Here is a 16,494-nt window from a genome sequence, read left to right as displayed (position 1 = left end):
GGTTGCCTCGTCGAGTCCCTTTGATCAGAAGTTTGCAACGCTTCGTATTCGCCAGCAACCAGACCAGATCACAATCGAACCATACTTTATTTAGAGAACTAAAATCGTTCCCACAGACGGCGCCAACTGTTGATGATGGATTCTGCGCAACCCAAATCTGATCTAACTTCCTGGACAGAGAGAAGAAAAGGTGATCCTACAAGCACCGGTGTGTTACCGGTGGAGTAGGCTCTGACGAATAAGTCAGTGTGCGAACTAATCTCTTAAGAGAAATCAAGAACTTGAGTTAGGGTTTTTTGTGTACCTCCAAACGTTGATTACCCCGCCTTTTTTATAGGGCTTAGGTTAAGATGTCACGTAGAATTACCTTATTGTAATCTGTAGACTTAATCCTCATCGTAATCTTTAATCCTTATCACAATCTTTAATCCTTATCGTAATCTGTAAAGCCTATCTCAATCTGTAATCCTTATCGTAATCTGCAGAGCCTATCTCAATAGTGCGTTAATTTAGCAATCTTCCCTTAATTATGGATATTTAAATTATACATCCATCAGTTAGGTCTATGCATGTTCATTCCCTACGAGTAACTTGTTTATTCACCCCAAAGTTATTGGGTTGTTTTCAGGTACGGATACCTTGGTTTGGGATGCACAATATCCCTAGGACGTTTCGATGAGTTGAAGTTCTTTTAAATGTATTCTTGTTCACATGCAAGTGTTAGAATGCTCGAGTTTCACTCTTTAAGTTGTATTGTATAGTTAGGCCAAAATGTCATTTTTGCCTTAAAACTTGTAATGTGTGCCTAAGCACACTTTTTGACACTCATTCTATGTATATGATATGTGGCCAAGGGCTAAACTTCATTTAAAATCCATGTATACTCGTAAATGTTGAATATTGCCATTAATGTGAATAAATGTTTAACATGTCATTTTTGTACCGGAGTGTGCATTGTATATGAAATTTATCTTTTGGAATTCATTTACCATTTATGAGGTGTGGCCAACGGTCAAACACCATTTTGTTTTAGGTTTCACATTTTAGTTTCATATATTGCATTTTTGGCCTAAAATAGGAAAATCCGAGTCTTTAAGGGTTTATTTCCAAATCGGGTAGTGCAAAGTGTGCACGAGCACATTTACTAGGACTTATTTGATATGTATGAGGTGTTGTGGCAGCCCTGATTTTTCAGGCTAGTGCGTCCTATGATGAACCGTAAAATGACCCAAAACGGATTCAGAATGCGGAAGCGAAAATAGAAACAAGGTCTTTAGGAATATACGACATCCCTAAGACGCCAAGTGACCTTCCATTAAGTCACAGAACTTAAAAGAATCAAATGCGGAAGCTAAGATTATAAAATGGGAAGGGTACTTGACAAGGGATAAAATAGTCTTTTTAAACAAAACTTGATGCAACTGAGCATACCATTAGATAGGCAAGGAAAAATTAATAAATCTAGATTCAAGAATTACTTGATTCGGAGTCCAGATGAAAAAGATATGAAGCTCCAAAGTTTTATAAAAATTAACTTTTGGATTTCAAATCAGTGCAGCAAGGGTACTTGACAAGGGATAAAATGGTCTGTTCAGAAAGAATTGTATGCAACCTTGCATACCATTAGATAGACAAGGAAAACTTAATAAATCTAGACTCAAGAATCACTTGATTCGGAGTCCGGATGAAGAAGATATGAAGTTCCATAGTTTCATAAAAATCACCTTTTGGTTTTCAAATCAGTGCGGCAAGGGTACTTGATAAAGGGTAAAATGGTCTTTTTAGGAAGAAATGGATGCAACCGTGCATACCATTGGATAGACAAGGAAAAATTAATAAATCTAGACTCAAGAATCACTTGATTCTGAATCCGGATGAAGAATATATGAAGCTCCAAAGTTTTATAAAAATGAACATTTCGGGTTACAAATATGGGCAGTGAATAATGTTTTGACCGCAAACATCATTTCTGATTTTCCAGAACTGAGGCTAAAAACGGACTCTTAAACGAATTTTTCTGGAAAAACACGAAGACCATTAAAATCACATTTCTTCCCCGGCTACGACGAAGGGAAAAAAAAAAAGAGCTGTAAAATCCCTAAAATGCCCCTAGATCAGCATAGGTCAAGAGGGTTAAAAAAAAAAAACTGCTACATGCTTTTTTGAAATCTGTTAGAACAGAGATAAAAAACGAGGCCCTTAATGACATTTTATGAAAAAACATGAATAAGAAACCCTCCCTAAAATCGAGTTTTCTACCCGGAAGCGTGAAAGAAAACAAAAAAAACACACTGTGAAATACCTAGAATGCCCCTAGATCAGTAAAGGGTTAAAAACTCAGAAAATGCAACTTTGCACCAAATATACATTTGACCCTAAATGCATTTCTAGGTTGAAACGAATGTGCACACAAGTGTAATAAATGATTCTAAGTGTGCGGAAATGGTCCGCAGCTCCCGAGAAGCCCCGACTCAAAATCCGATCCCCCAACGGCCAAAAATGAGAAAAATAGACTTGAATTGGAAAATTTGAATTCCAAAAATATAAAATGGAGTCAAATTACCGTTTGGCCCTTGGTCACACTTCATACATAATTAATGAGACCCTATGGAAGAATAAAATTGGAATTCCCACACCCGATGCAACCATGGTGAAACAATGACTTGTGAGTTTTTAATATTTTCATAATATTTCATGAAGTTAAAAGTTACATAGGATACAAAATAATTTTCATTGGCCTCCGGCCTTATCTCATACATGTCAATACATTGCAAAAGATGTACTTATGTACATGTTACATATATGGAATCAAAGATACAAGTTTTGACATATAAAGCTACAAAATGGCATTCCATGCTAACATTTGCATGAAATGTAAACTTAAAAGTTACAAGTCATCCAAGGAATAATGTGCGTCTCGAACCAAGGTATCCATACCTGAAAATAACCCAGTAACTTCTGGGTGAGTAAACAAGTTATTCGTAGGGAATGAACATGCATAGACCTAGCATTTTACAAAATTATCACCTTAAGGTGAAACAAGTCAAAAGGGCTCATGCCACCTAACGTCTATGTCAAAATGAGACTCAGGGAGCATCCTAAGCTACCTTAGAGTATTTCTAGCATAAATCACATCATTCATGCAATTTAAACAATATAAGAGCACATAGTGTAACGTAACAAGACATAAGTATCCAAAGTTATCAACTTTTAACCTAGAATGCGATACTACTAAAACGGTTCATGCCACCAAGAATCTAAGTCAAGATGCTTACATAGGATCATTCCTAAGTCGTATCAACATGAAGCTAGCAACATGAATAAATATATCTATGAAATTAAACAAGGTTGGGACATTCCACACAACACAACAAGATTTAAATCTTCAAGAAATACTACTTGAAATTTAAAGAGGGAAATCAAGGGCAAAACATGATGTCTATGTAATTTAAACAAGGTTGGAACAAATCATATAACACGAAAAGTTTCTTAAATCTTCAAAGAATAACACTTGAAATTTAAGGAGTGAAATTGAAGATAAAGCATAATATCTATGCAATGAAACTAGGTTGGAACATTCCACATAACACGACAAGTTTTAAATCTTCAAGGAATAGCAACTTGAAATTTAAAGAGTAAAATCAACCAATGTGGATACTCAGATATCGCCCGGATTAAAACCGTACTTCTGGGATCACTTTAGGGCTACTAAACCATGGGTACCTTCCCCTAGTATGCACTATAATGTAGGAAGCTCTCTATCTCCCGTACTAGAACCAAGTCTTAGCCATGTCAATTCTTGATTGGTATCCCAAGTTCCAAAATCAATATGTTGTGCAACCAAGAGTGTATCAAGATACAAGTAATACATTAAACCACATTCCATGCACAACCAAGATATTAGAACACATAAGTCATGCCCTAAGTCCTCAACTATAATGGCATGTGAAATGTCAAGAACTTGTAGTATGCATCTACATAGACTACAAACTAGTATTTATAGCACAAGGAACCCATTGATGTAGATATACCACTAGTATAAGATTAATGATTTAATTATTTGTTTAACAACACTTGAACAATTAAATCATTCCAATGTAAGGGTGTAAGTTCATTAACTACATTAATGAAGTTAAGTTGCAACAAGTCATGATACATGATAAAAAGGCAAAAGTCCCATGAAATACAAGTCTAATTCATTAGTTTGACAAGGGTTCAATTCTAAATATTCTACGAACAAGATATGTCAAGGATCATGTCAAGGGCAAGTTTAATATCAAGTTGCAAGTTCATTTCACACAAGATGCAACCATGTGAATTAAATTCCATACAAAGGAAATAATTAAATATAAGTCTTAAAACTTATCCGATTATTCTCTATTTAATACACGTGAAAGAACTTGTTAAGGAAATCATGAATGCCAAGTTAAAAACTTAATCAAGCCCATGGAACCATTGAATAGATTTTAAAACTCATCCAAATGCTCTCAAATTAAAGTAAGTTATAAAACATTGTTAAGACTTGATTTAATAGCATAATACAAGAAATTTCCATGCAAGATACAACCATGATGATTAAACCTTCATACAAGAAAATAATAAAATGAAAGGTTTCAAAACCTAATGAAATATCCCCGATTTAATAGAAGTGAAAGTATATGGCATGCTCATTGACAATATCAAGTCGAAAATCCAATGAAGTGAATAGTACATTTGGAATAAATTAATTAATATAATTAATTAATTATTCCTAAATTTTAAAACATCTCCGAATAGCATGCCACAAGTTTAAACCAAGTTATAACCAACCGGGAGAATTAAATCTCATACAAGAAAATACATAAATAAAGTTTTTAGATTTAATACAAAGGCATGTGATTAAGTTGTGTAAGTATGGAATACACTCAATATAACCAAGATATACATTCCCTACCTCAATTTGAGATGAAATCTCAAATCTCCACCGAAAGAAAAGTGCTCCGAATCCGACAATACTCCTAGTTTATGTCGGGGACAACGAGAGGAACAACTTTAACCTTTGAGGTACCATGAAAAACCAAATCTGAACTCGAAACCCGAACTCAAAAATGGTTTCTAATAAGGGGGAAAGGAAGAGCACGCCAAGGCCTACGATAAACGTTAAGGCACGAGACAAATAACAAAGTAAATCAAGTGGAGAGGAAGAAAGAGTGGTAATAGCCCAAGGGGCTGCCATAGCTGCCGGCCAAAGAGGGGAAGAAGATGGTGAAAATCTAATTTTTCACTTTAAGTCATTCTATTTATAGTAAAATCCTAAAATTGCCCTGAATGGGCCCCACCAGGTCCAAAAAAGTGGAATTTGCGCAAATGGGCTTAAACGATAAAACAATGTGAACAAAAAAGAACCAAAATGAGAAAATTCAAACAATGGAAGAAACGACGTCAAAAATTGAATCCCGAGCAGAGAGATATGCCTTGAACAAGTTCGGCGGCAACTAGGGTCAGAAATCCCTAAAACTGGGGAAAACGACTGGGAGGAAATTCTAAGAGTTCGCGACTTGGCAAAAAGTGAAAATGAATCCCGTATGAGGATTCAGGCTCAAAACGAAGTATTTTGTAATAACTTTCGTTAATTGCAGAATGGCCCCTACAAAAAGGTATAACTATAAAACTACCCAGACCAAAAGATATTTTCTTAAAATCTCCCAAAATAAAATATCTCTAAAAGATATTTGTGAAAAACACCCCAAGAAAAGGAAATGTTTTCGAAGAACTTTACATCCATGCCCCTATGGACACCGAGAGCAACCAGAGAGCTTTTCTACAAAAGTAAAGATACGTATTTTGTGGAAACCACTTAGGATGAAGGTACGTGAAGTCAAAAACCAATTTTGAGCATGAAAAGTGAGGTTGTGCCAAAAAGTGACAAACGGGAAAAAAAACGAAAAAGTGAATAGTGTCCAAAAAGTGAAAATATGGAAATGACTAGGTCCTTAAAGAAAGTTGTCAATCCAAATGAAAGAGTATCAGAAAACATTTCCAATCACTCAAGATGACACCAAGTGATGAGAAACAAAACTTGGAAAAGAAAATTAAATGGAAAAAAATTATCCGTAAAGTTTGAGAAAAAGAAAAGGAGGAAAAATGACCAGGTCATTATAGGTGTGGCCAAGGGCCCAACACCATTTCATTTTCATTTATATGCTATGGTGTTGTATTTCACCTTTTTAGGCAATTTTATGCAAAATTGAGGTTTGAGAGGTCATATTTTGCATTAGGGGTATTTTGAAGCTGTGAGCCATTGGAACGCGTCTTAAAATCCTTTTTACATTTGCGTGCATGTCCACATCTCACAAAAACCTTAAATTTCTGTTTTGAAACTTTCATGGGGCCGATTTATGAGTTTTTATGCAAAATTCATGCATTGGAGTACGAATTAAAGTTTCCTCTTAGTTTATTATGTTGTGTATGCTCGTATGAAGCTAAGGGATGCTTTTAAACTTGTTTTGGGACACTTAGGATGCATGTATAGCATTAGGTGTGGACCAAGCACCATTTCCACACATTGCAATAGCAGATTTTGCTGCTGTCTGATGCGTAGGTCGGTTGACAAAAGCTGTCAACCGACTAATAGCCTTTCGAGACCAATTTCAGTGAGTTTGCATATGAAACAGGTCGTTTCGGCCGGCTGATCCTTGCCATCAGCCGGCTGATGATGCATTTTTGGCCGAATGATCTTTGCCGTCGGTCGGCTGATTCTCCCTGAAGCTTGATTTTTTTTCAATTTCTTGGACAACTTTCTTGAGCCAACTTCAGTGGGTCATATCTCACCTTTTGTAATCCAAATCAGGTCATTTTTTAGCCCAACTTCAAAAGCTTTGTAATACCCCTAATTTTAAAAGGATAGTCCTGGAATTTATTTTATTGTTTCTAATGCATTTTTACTTGTTGACGTGCATATGTGTTAATTTTATTGCTTTAATTGTGGTTTATTATTTACTTGTTTTCTTTGTTGGGGTTTTTGTTGTGAGTTTAACTGAATTTACTTATTTAAATTGTTCTATTTTTGTTAGTGTAATTATAGTAATTATTTGGTTGTTTTAATTAACTTAATTAGAGGGTTGTTTTAATTGATTTAAGTTTAACTGATGAATTGTTTAAATGTATTTGTTTTATTAAATATAATTGTTTTCTAAACTTAACGTGACCGTAGGGTTGGTTGCATGTGTGATACCCCTCGTTTCTAGAGCCACGGGTGATCAAGTCCGAGCATAGATCCGAGGGATACCAAACAATCAATATGTAAACAAGCAGGAAAAACTGAAATAAGATTTAAATAATAATAAACAGAAAGAATACTAAAATAAAAATCCTTGAACCTTAAATAATAAATTAATATAATTTAAATCCGTACAACTCGGGAATCCACCTAGTGGACCCCTAATTCCAAAACTTTAAATAAATTTACAGAATTAAAATCCAAAACCAAAGTAAAAAGGAAAACCTATGTAACCGGAAGAGTGAGTGTCTGTATCTGCATCAACACGATCAAACTCTAAGCCTGGTATTGGCGAATACCTGAAAAATAGAAGTGGGTCAGGCCCACATGCAAGTTCCAATCTACTACAATCCGTACATAAACCCGATACGCAGATACATCCTTGATAGCTCGGCAATATCTACAATAGTCCATATATATATATGCACACTATAGGATGCTCACTAGCCTATAACATAGTTCAGCCTGGGTAGAAGGTGACATATAAAACACGCTTTTCAGCGGCCAAGTACCTAGACCTACCAGGGAACATTAGCTATATCTAGCTACCCAACCTTTGCAATATATGCACCCTAACCATGATCAAGAGACTCAAGCTCGTATCACGGTATCATAAATATATATATAAATTCCTTCATAATGCAGAAAGATAAAACAAACATCCGTTATGTCGTTCAACTGTTTTAGTTGACAGGACATGCATCCATGTAGGATTTAACTGTTTTAGTTAATCCATTCCGTATGTATGAAGGGGTAGGACTTAGCTTTTTGATCTAATCCATCCCTGATATGTAACCGTCCCATACCGGTACATATAATGCAAATGATCCACCAGTGATGCACATTCATTAGAACATCAAGTATATCCATGAACCAGCATTTAAGAAAACAGGTATTATTAACATCCTATTATGCATCCAGTATATGATTATAATCATAAAACTCCTGTTAAATTGTTATGATACTGTTAAACAATTTAAATTATCCACATCCATTCAATTGACAAAACAGAAACTAAATCAGTTCATCAATTAACAACCATAGCAGGGTATAATGATTATCAGACTTATGAACTGAGCACAAAATACCATTCAACCCAAACCACCCTCATACTAGTTCATAAAAATCATTAAAACAAAGACTAGTAATGCAAACCTCCTTAACCCCCTGACGGCATAAAAATTTATGTTTGCATGATATGATGTCCTTTTAATCCTCCAACTTAAAACCTGTGCTTGATATAGTATAACACAGAGAAGTCAAACTGTACCTCATATAAGTCCCCAATGGTACAATGTACTAGTCCATTTAACTGGTGAAAACAACCCAGTAGTTAGAACTTCCTCCACTCCTCACAACATGCAACTAAATATATTTAAAATTACCTGTCAACCACAACCACAACCCAACCAACCCTCTTGAGACTCATATATATCCTAGATATCATTGCTATAAAATCCCAACAATATCCGTTATATAAGTTCATTGAATTTGCGGAAACAACTAGCCTTTCCGTCTCCCCTCCTTTCTTCCGGACAGCATACACATTAATAATGTTTATGTTCGTGATGCCCCTTAGAATTAAACCCTAGCATAAACCGTCTGTTTAAAGGTTCCAATAGGTAAATTTTTAATTATTTAGAACCCCCTTTATTTTCCATAAACTTCATTTAGGGCCTTAGAGGCAGAAAAATGCCGAAAATACCCTCGAAGGGGTATCTGTTCTAGGGAGCCGGCTCCCCCCCATGGGAGCTGCCTCTTCATTATCCAGAGCCGGCTCTCCCTCATGGAGAGCTGGCTCTACATTTATGGGAGACGGCTCCCTCTCCTAGAGAGCTGTCTCTGCATCCAAGACTTCGTTCTGTTTCGTCTGGCTGTCATCTGTGTTTCCGGCGAGGTTCAACCTTCTGTCCCCTTTGTTTTTAGACTAATTAGAATTAAATTAAGCCTTCACAATCCTAACAACTCCTCAATTTCCATTTAAAACTATAACCGATTCAAAGCAATTTATGCAAGAAAACACAGTTTTAGTTTTAAAAGCATCAAACAGATTGCAACCCAATCTAATATTCATACAAGTCTGTTTTAAAAGTTAATTAGGTTCCTGGAGACTATTAAGCATGCACAGAACACAAGTTTACAGGAAGGAGAGAATGAAACTTGCCTTAAGATTCCGGTTTGAAATCTTTTAACGCCATTGCTAAATTCCAGAATTCATCAAGACCGTTTCTCCTCTGATCACTGTTTCATTCCACTGTTGCTTCTTAGTTCCATCACGAAGCAACCCCTTAATTAATCTCTTAAGACACTCTATGATTCTCCTTCTGTGTTTTCCTCTCTAGACCATTCTCTAGTTTTTATTGCCTCTGTGTCTCTCAATACCTCACTGTATCTTTGTTCTACAGAAAACCTACGTTTTGTTTTGCGATGACTTAAACCCTAGTCCACCGTAATATACATATATATAGGTTTAGATATTAAACCCTAATCCACATATAACTCGGCCCATAGGTAAACCTAAGTGATAATTAATGACGGCTACCTATGAAAAGCAATATATATAACAGTCACGTTGAAAACCAAATCCATGTAACTAAAGCCAGTCATTTAAACAATTAAAGTATTAAATCCCACAAAATTAATTCAATTAAAATCATTAAATTAAAACAATTAAGACAACTAATTAAAATAGACCAAATAAATAATTAACTTAAACAATGAATGCAAATAGAATCAATTACACAAATATTAACTAAATCAATTAAACAAACACAAATAATCACTTAAATACATAATAACAAATAACCAATTAATTTAAAATAAATTCACACTAAATCAACTAAGCAAAAAAAAACCACATAAGTCACATAATTAAATTTAAATTCCCTTTTTTATCCTTTTGAAAACTAGGGGTATTACATTCTTCCCCTCTAACAAAAGGAATTCCGTCCTCGGAATTCACAAAACTCTGAATTAATGTCTTTTAAAAATTTATTTCCGTTTTCGTGTGGTAGAGCCTCTTTTAGATGAGCTCTACCGAATTCCCAACATAACCAACAATATACTAATTTTCCATGTAAAAGATATATAGCATAAATGTACAACTCCTAGGTTGTATGTATCAACAGTCCAATCATACCCATATTTAGCGAAGGGTAACAATCTATATTCCTTCAAGTTCCATAGAACAAACACATAAAATCCCTATGCATCCAGCGCTTAACAAGTTGGTAAAGCTATAATATAAACAACTGCCTAACTTGATTAACAAAATCTGTGAAAAAGCTGTGTAATACAGAAAACTGACCTTCCTCCAAAACAACCATTTCCTGATAGAGAACTCCTATGTACGGGTTCAACTATCCACAAAATCCGACTGTCGCCTCCAAACTGTGCGCACTCATTACCAAAAGAGAGTATGTTTCTCCGATGTATCCTTACATAAAGTCAAGGTCTTATCAGATAACCTCGCTTCCATGCTAGACCAACTAATGAGAGATCGGCACAACCTACTATCCAAAATCCCAAACATTGTTGCACGAACCTCCTTGTGCCAACAATAGCATAGATAATATCGGAAAAGCTAAATAATGCTTTTAATTACCCACGCCCACCTAGGAGGTATATCCTAAGCATATTTGCCATGATCAAATATTATATTTCGACCAAATGTCCCGTCTAGAGATGCAAAACACAATTGTTGCTCCCACATCTTCAAAAAACTCCGTTGACATAACAGTGTTTTCCTCTTGTAAGAGATAACCACATACTACAACTCCATTATCAGCACATTGTAGAACTGACACAACATGCCAAAACAAACACCACTAATAGTAATGTCCACCCTTGAACTTCCATAACCACGACTTTTAATCCAGAGAGATGTAAACTTCCAACCAATGTCGGTAGTTTCTACCAACCATCCCCTTCTGATTAGTCCTAATCCCATTTCGTTATGGGAAAGGGCTAAAACCTCCAGTGATATCCAAGTATCAATTTTCCACCCTACTAACAGATGATACTCTTAGAGACAGTTATGTACATGTCCCTATCTGTACCGCAACAAAACTAACATTGTATTTCGTGATGCAACTCATAACTATTTGACTGCACTGTAAAATTTTACTAATTTACATCTCAGTCACTTCGACCATCCTGGAATTAGTAAGACAACAACCAATCCGCCTTCAGTACCCTAAACTCATCTGAGTAAGGTACTACCTCCTGTGGAATTAGCTCAAATATTCTAAGTTGACCACTTCTATTTCCCTGGTAATAGCAAGTGGTATTATTTCCACATGCTAAACCACAACGGATTGCGCAATAACCACCGAAGGTTCATTTACCATATCGGTTAATAAGATCATCCCCCTTCCTGTTACTTTCACCAAACGAATTTTAATGCAAAGTATGAATCACCACATCTATCCATCTAAGCCGTCTCGTGATCCGTGCTATTTGTAGGAATTGATATCTTACCAGTTCCAAAATAGACAAAGTGAAATTGATTTAATTTTATCAGTTCAACGATATGCCAACCAGAATCCTGACCCTTGTGTAAAATCTGTAATCTCTCATCTAGATCTGTGGAAACTACTCTGTCAATCCCGCTCTAGCATGAGAAGTGGCCGCAAGGATCTAATGATCTTTGACGGTCCATTTAGATTATTTACCAGATATCAGACTTTGAGACAGATATTAGATGTTCGGTCTCCTCTTCAAGTCTTTGACATCTTACTTTTCTAACACAAGTAAGTGTCTATTAGACATCCCGTCTAACTGCAACCACATATGGAAATCTTTTCATCCTCCAAATAGTCAACAATTTCCGAGCAACAACTATTTGTTGCGAACCATTACCTAAATTTTTTTTTTTCCATATTATTTGTGCAAATGAAGAGACTTTACTTCATCCTCGATATGCAACTCCGGTAACTCCTCTTAACGACACACCTTTACGAACCAAATTCGTGATTTATGGATAGACTGACGAATAGTTGATCTGCGTACTATCCTCAGTCGGTGTCATTTCCCAAGTACTTAAACCAGTACCAAAATCCTCTTACTGACTTGGAAACACCTGTTTAAAAATTTTCAAGAAAATATTCAACCAAGTCAGTTCCTCCGATAAACCATCGTGACGATACAATTTATCAAATGAATCCATATCATTTGACTCGAACTGCTGGTTTATTTATCCCATCCTGAAAACGTACTATAACTACATATATCTAAGTTCACTAAATTGGCTAAGGGTAGGTATACTACCAAATCCTTGGACCCCATGCCCAAAATCCTAGCGTAATTAATGTTATTCCTTCAAACGGTAGTTGATTGATCACACACTTGTGCCCCTAACTAAACCGTAATCCCAATCCTGACTAATTAACCAAAAATGAAATACCTAAAGCACACACAATAAAACACAATAGAATCCTATGTAAAACATCGTTCCTCCTAGCAGAGAAAATCTCTTTTAGAAATCAACTTTACCTAATTGGTTCACAATCTCCTTTTTTTTACAGTTTCAGAGAAAATCATCCAACCTCGAAATATAAGCTCAAATCGTAGCTCAAAATAAAATCCATTTGCTTCAGCCAATTCCAAAGGCTTAACCTTCACCCTCCTTATCCACGAAATGCAAAGCAGCTTAGAACGTCCCTACCTAATTCCCCATACTCCCCGGAATGTGATATAAAATCATTGCTTCATTCTGAGAAGAACTCCATCCAATTCCTGAACCCCTAAAGAGTTCTCTTTATCGACCTCGTTTAAAGGTAATACACAAGGTTAACTATCCACCTCAACGCTACGAGTATCGTTCACTATATTATAAGCGAACAAGATCACTCTCGCGTGATCCTCGATTCTTTTTTTTTTTTTTTTTTTTTTTTTTTTTTTTTTTACATTCAAGTCCCTCTTTCTTGGATATATTGAAATCTCCTCCACTAGAATCCTCTTTGGACTCTTATTCCTCGGTTGTCTCCTTTATGAGAACAACTGAAATCGTGTTGGTCCTGTTATGCGGTGACCTAAAACACACTCCTATATCCCTCTTTGGCTTATACTTCTAAAAGTAACGCCAACCAAAACTAAACCTTCAATCCCAAGTTTTGCTTCTGATAGAGAACTTGATAACGTACTCCTCTACTCTTTCGGGTCTAATTCACTGTCGTTTTGGACCCTATCCTTCTTCTAGTGTCAACCATTCCATAATTATGGAATATAATTGACATCAGCTTCTCTTAACGAACCCTTAAAGAGTACAACGAATCCTAATATGGCTCTAAGTGTTTAAGAGACGCAACGTGGAAGACTTCTAATGAAAGACACTCCTAAAGACACTAGAACCTGGAGTGCTCTGATACCAACTATGATACCCCTCGTTTCTAGAGCCACGGGTGATCAAGTCCGAGTACAGATCCGAGGGATACCAAACAATCAATATGTAAACAAGCAGGAAAAACTGAAATAAGATTTAAATAATAATAAACAGAAAGCATACTAAAATAAAAATCCTTGCATCTTAAATAATAAATTAATATAATTTAAATCCGTACAACTCGGGAATCCACCTAGTGGACCCCTAATTCCAAAACTTTAAATAAATTTATAGAATTAAAATCCAAAACCAAAATAGAAAGGAAATCCTATGTAACCGGAAGAGTGAGTGTCTGTATCTGCATCAACGCGATCAAACTCTAAGCCTGGTACTGGCGAATACCTGAAAAATAGAAGTGGGTCAGGCCCACATGCAAGTTCCAATCTACTACAATCCGTACATAAACCCGATATGCAGATACATCCTTGATAGTTCGGCAATATCTACAATAGTCCATATATATATATACACACTATAGGATGCTCACTAGCCTATAACATAGTTCAGCCTGGGTAGAAGGTGACATATAAAACACGCTTTTCAGCGGCCAAGTACCTAGACCTGCCAGGGAACATTAACTATATCTAGCTACCCAACCTTTGCAATATATGCACCCTAACTGTGATCAAGAGACTCAAGCTCGTATCACGGTACCATAAATATATATATAAATTCCTTCCTAATGCAGAAAGATAAAACAAACATCCGTTATATCGTTCAACTGTTTAAGTTGACAGGACATGCATCCATGTAGGATTTAACTGTTTTAGTTAATCCATTCCGTATGTATGAAGGGGTAGGACTTAGCTTTTTGATCTAATCCATCCCTGATATGTAACCGTCCATACCGGTACATATAATGCAAATGATCCACCAGTGATGCACATTCATTAGAACATCAAGTATATCCATGAACCAGCATAATAGAAAACAGGTACTATTAACATCCTATTATGCATCCAGTATATGATTATAATCATAAAACTCCTGTTAAATTGTTATAGTACTGTTAAACAATTCAAATTATCCACATCCATCCAATTGACAAAACAGAAACTAAATCAGTTCATCAATTAACAACCATAGTAGGGTATAATGATTATCAGACTTATGAACAGAGCACAAAATACCATTCAACCCGAACCACCCTCATACTAGTTCATAAAAATCATTAAAACAAAGACTAGTAATGCAAACCTCCTTAACCCCCTGACGGCATAAAAATTTATGTTTGCATGATATGACGTCCTTTTAATCCTCCAACTTAAAACCTGTGCTTGATATAGTATAACACAGAGAAGTCAAACTGTACCTCATATAAGTCCCCAATGGTACAATGTACTAGTCCATTTAACTGGTGAAAACAACCCAGTAGTTAGAACTTCCTCCACTCCTCACAGCATGCAACTATATATATTTAAAATTACATGTCAACCACAACCATAACCCAACCAACCCTCTTGAGACTCATATATATCCTAGATATCATTGCTATAAAATCCCAACAATATCCGTTATATCAGTTCATTGAATTTACGGAAACAACTAGCCTTTCTGTCTCCCCTCCTTTCTTCCGGACAGCATACACATTAATAATGTTTATGTTCGTGATGCCCCTTAGAATTAAACCCTAGCATAAACCCTCGGTTTAAAGGTTCCAATAGGTAAATTTTTAATTATTTAGAACCCCCTTTATTTTCCAGAAACTTCGTTTAGGGCCTTAGAGGCAGAAAAATGCCAAAAATACCCCCGAAGGGGTATCTGTTAAAGGGAGCCGGCTCCCCCCCATGGGAGCCAGCTCTTCATTATCCAGAGCCGGCACTCCCTCATGGAGAGCCGGCTCTACTTTTATGGTGAGACGGCTCCCTCTCCTAGAGAGCCGTCTCTCACCCTCTGAGAGCCGTCTCTGCATCCAAAACTTCGTTCTGTTTCGTCTGGCTGTCATCTGTGTTTCCGGCGAGGTTCAACCTTCTGTCCCCTTTGTTTTTAGACTAATTAGAATTAAATTAAGCCCTCACAGTCCTAACAACTCCTCAATTTCCATTTAAAACTATAACCGATTTAAAGCAATTTATGCAAGAAAACACAGTTTCAGTTCTAAAAGCATCAAACAGATTACAACCCAATCTAATATTCATACAAGTCTGTTTTAAAAGTTAATTAGGTTCCTGGAGACTATTAAGCACGCACAGAACACAAGTTTACAGGAAGGAGAGAATGAAACTTGCCTTAAGATTCCGGTTTGGAATCTTTTAACGCCATTGCTAATTTCCAGAATTCATCAAGACCGTTTCTCCTCTGATCACTGTTTCATTCCACTGTTGCTTCTTAATTCCATCACGAAGCAACCCCTTAATTAATCTCTCAAGACACTCTATGATTCTCCTTCTGTGTTTTCCTCTCCAGACCACTCTCTGGTTTTTTTTTTTCTATGTCTCTCAATACCTCTCTGTATCTCTGTTCTACAGAAAACCTACGTTTTGTTTTGCGATGACTTAAACCCTAGTCCACCGTAATATACATATATATAGGTTTAGATATTAAACCCTAATCCATATATAACTCGGCCCATAGGTAAACCTAAGTGATAATTAATGACGGCTACCTATAAAAAGCTATATATATAACAGTCACGTTGAAAACCAAATCCATGTAACTAAAGCCAGTCATTTAAACAATTAAAGTATTAAATCCCACAAAATTAATTCAATTAAAATCATTTAATTAAAACAATTAAGACAACTAATTAAAATAGACCAATTAAATAATTAACTTAAACAATGAATGCAAATAGAATCAATTACACAAATATTAACTAAATCAATTAAACAAGCACAAATAATCACTTAAATAC

General features: G+C 35.9%; 1 protein-coding gene across 1 annotated transcript in view; it reads right to left on the bottom strand.

The window, feature by feature from the left end:
• LOC132301447 (uncharacterized) overlaps positions 1–16,494 on the bottom strand; it is a 57,959-nt gene that overhangs the window by 2,119 nt on the left and 39,346 nt on the right. The window lies entirely within an intron of this gene.

The sequence above is a fragment of the Cornus florida genome, unplaced genomic scaffold (assembly GCF_030987335.1).
Source record: "Cornus florida cultivar Cherokee Brave unplaced genomic scaffold, ASM3098733v1 CherokeeBrave_3.0.0_Hap2_Chr03, whole genome shotgun sequence".
Classification (NCBI taxonomy): domain Eukaryota; kingdom Viridiplantae; phylum Streptophyta; class Magnoliopsida; order Cornales; family Cornaceae; genus Cornus; species Cornus florida.
This window is presented reverse-complemented; position numbering and strand designations above follow the sequence as displayed.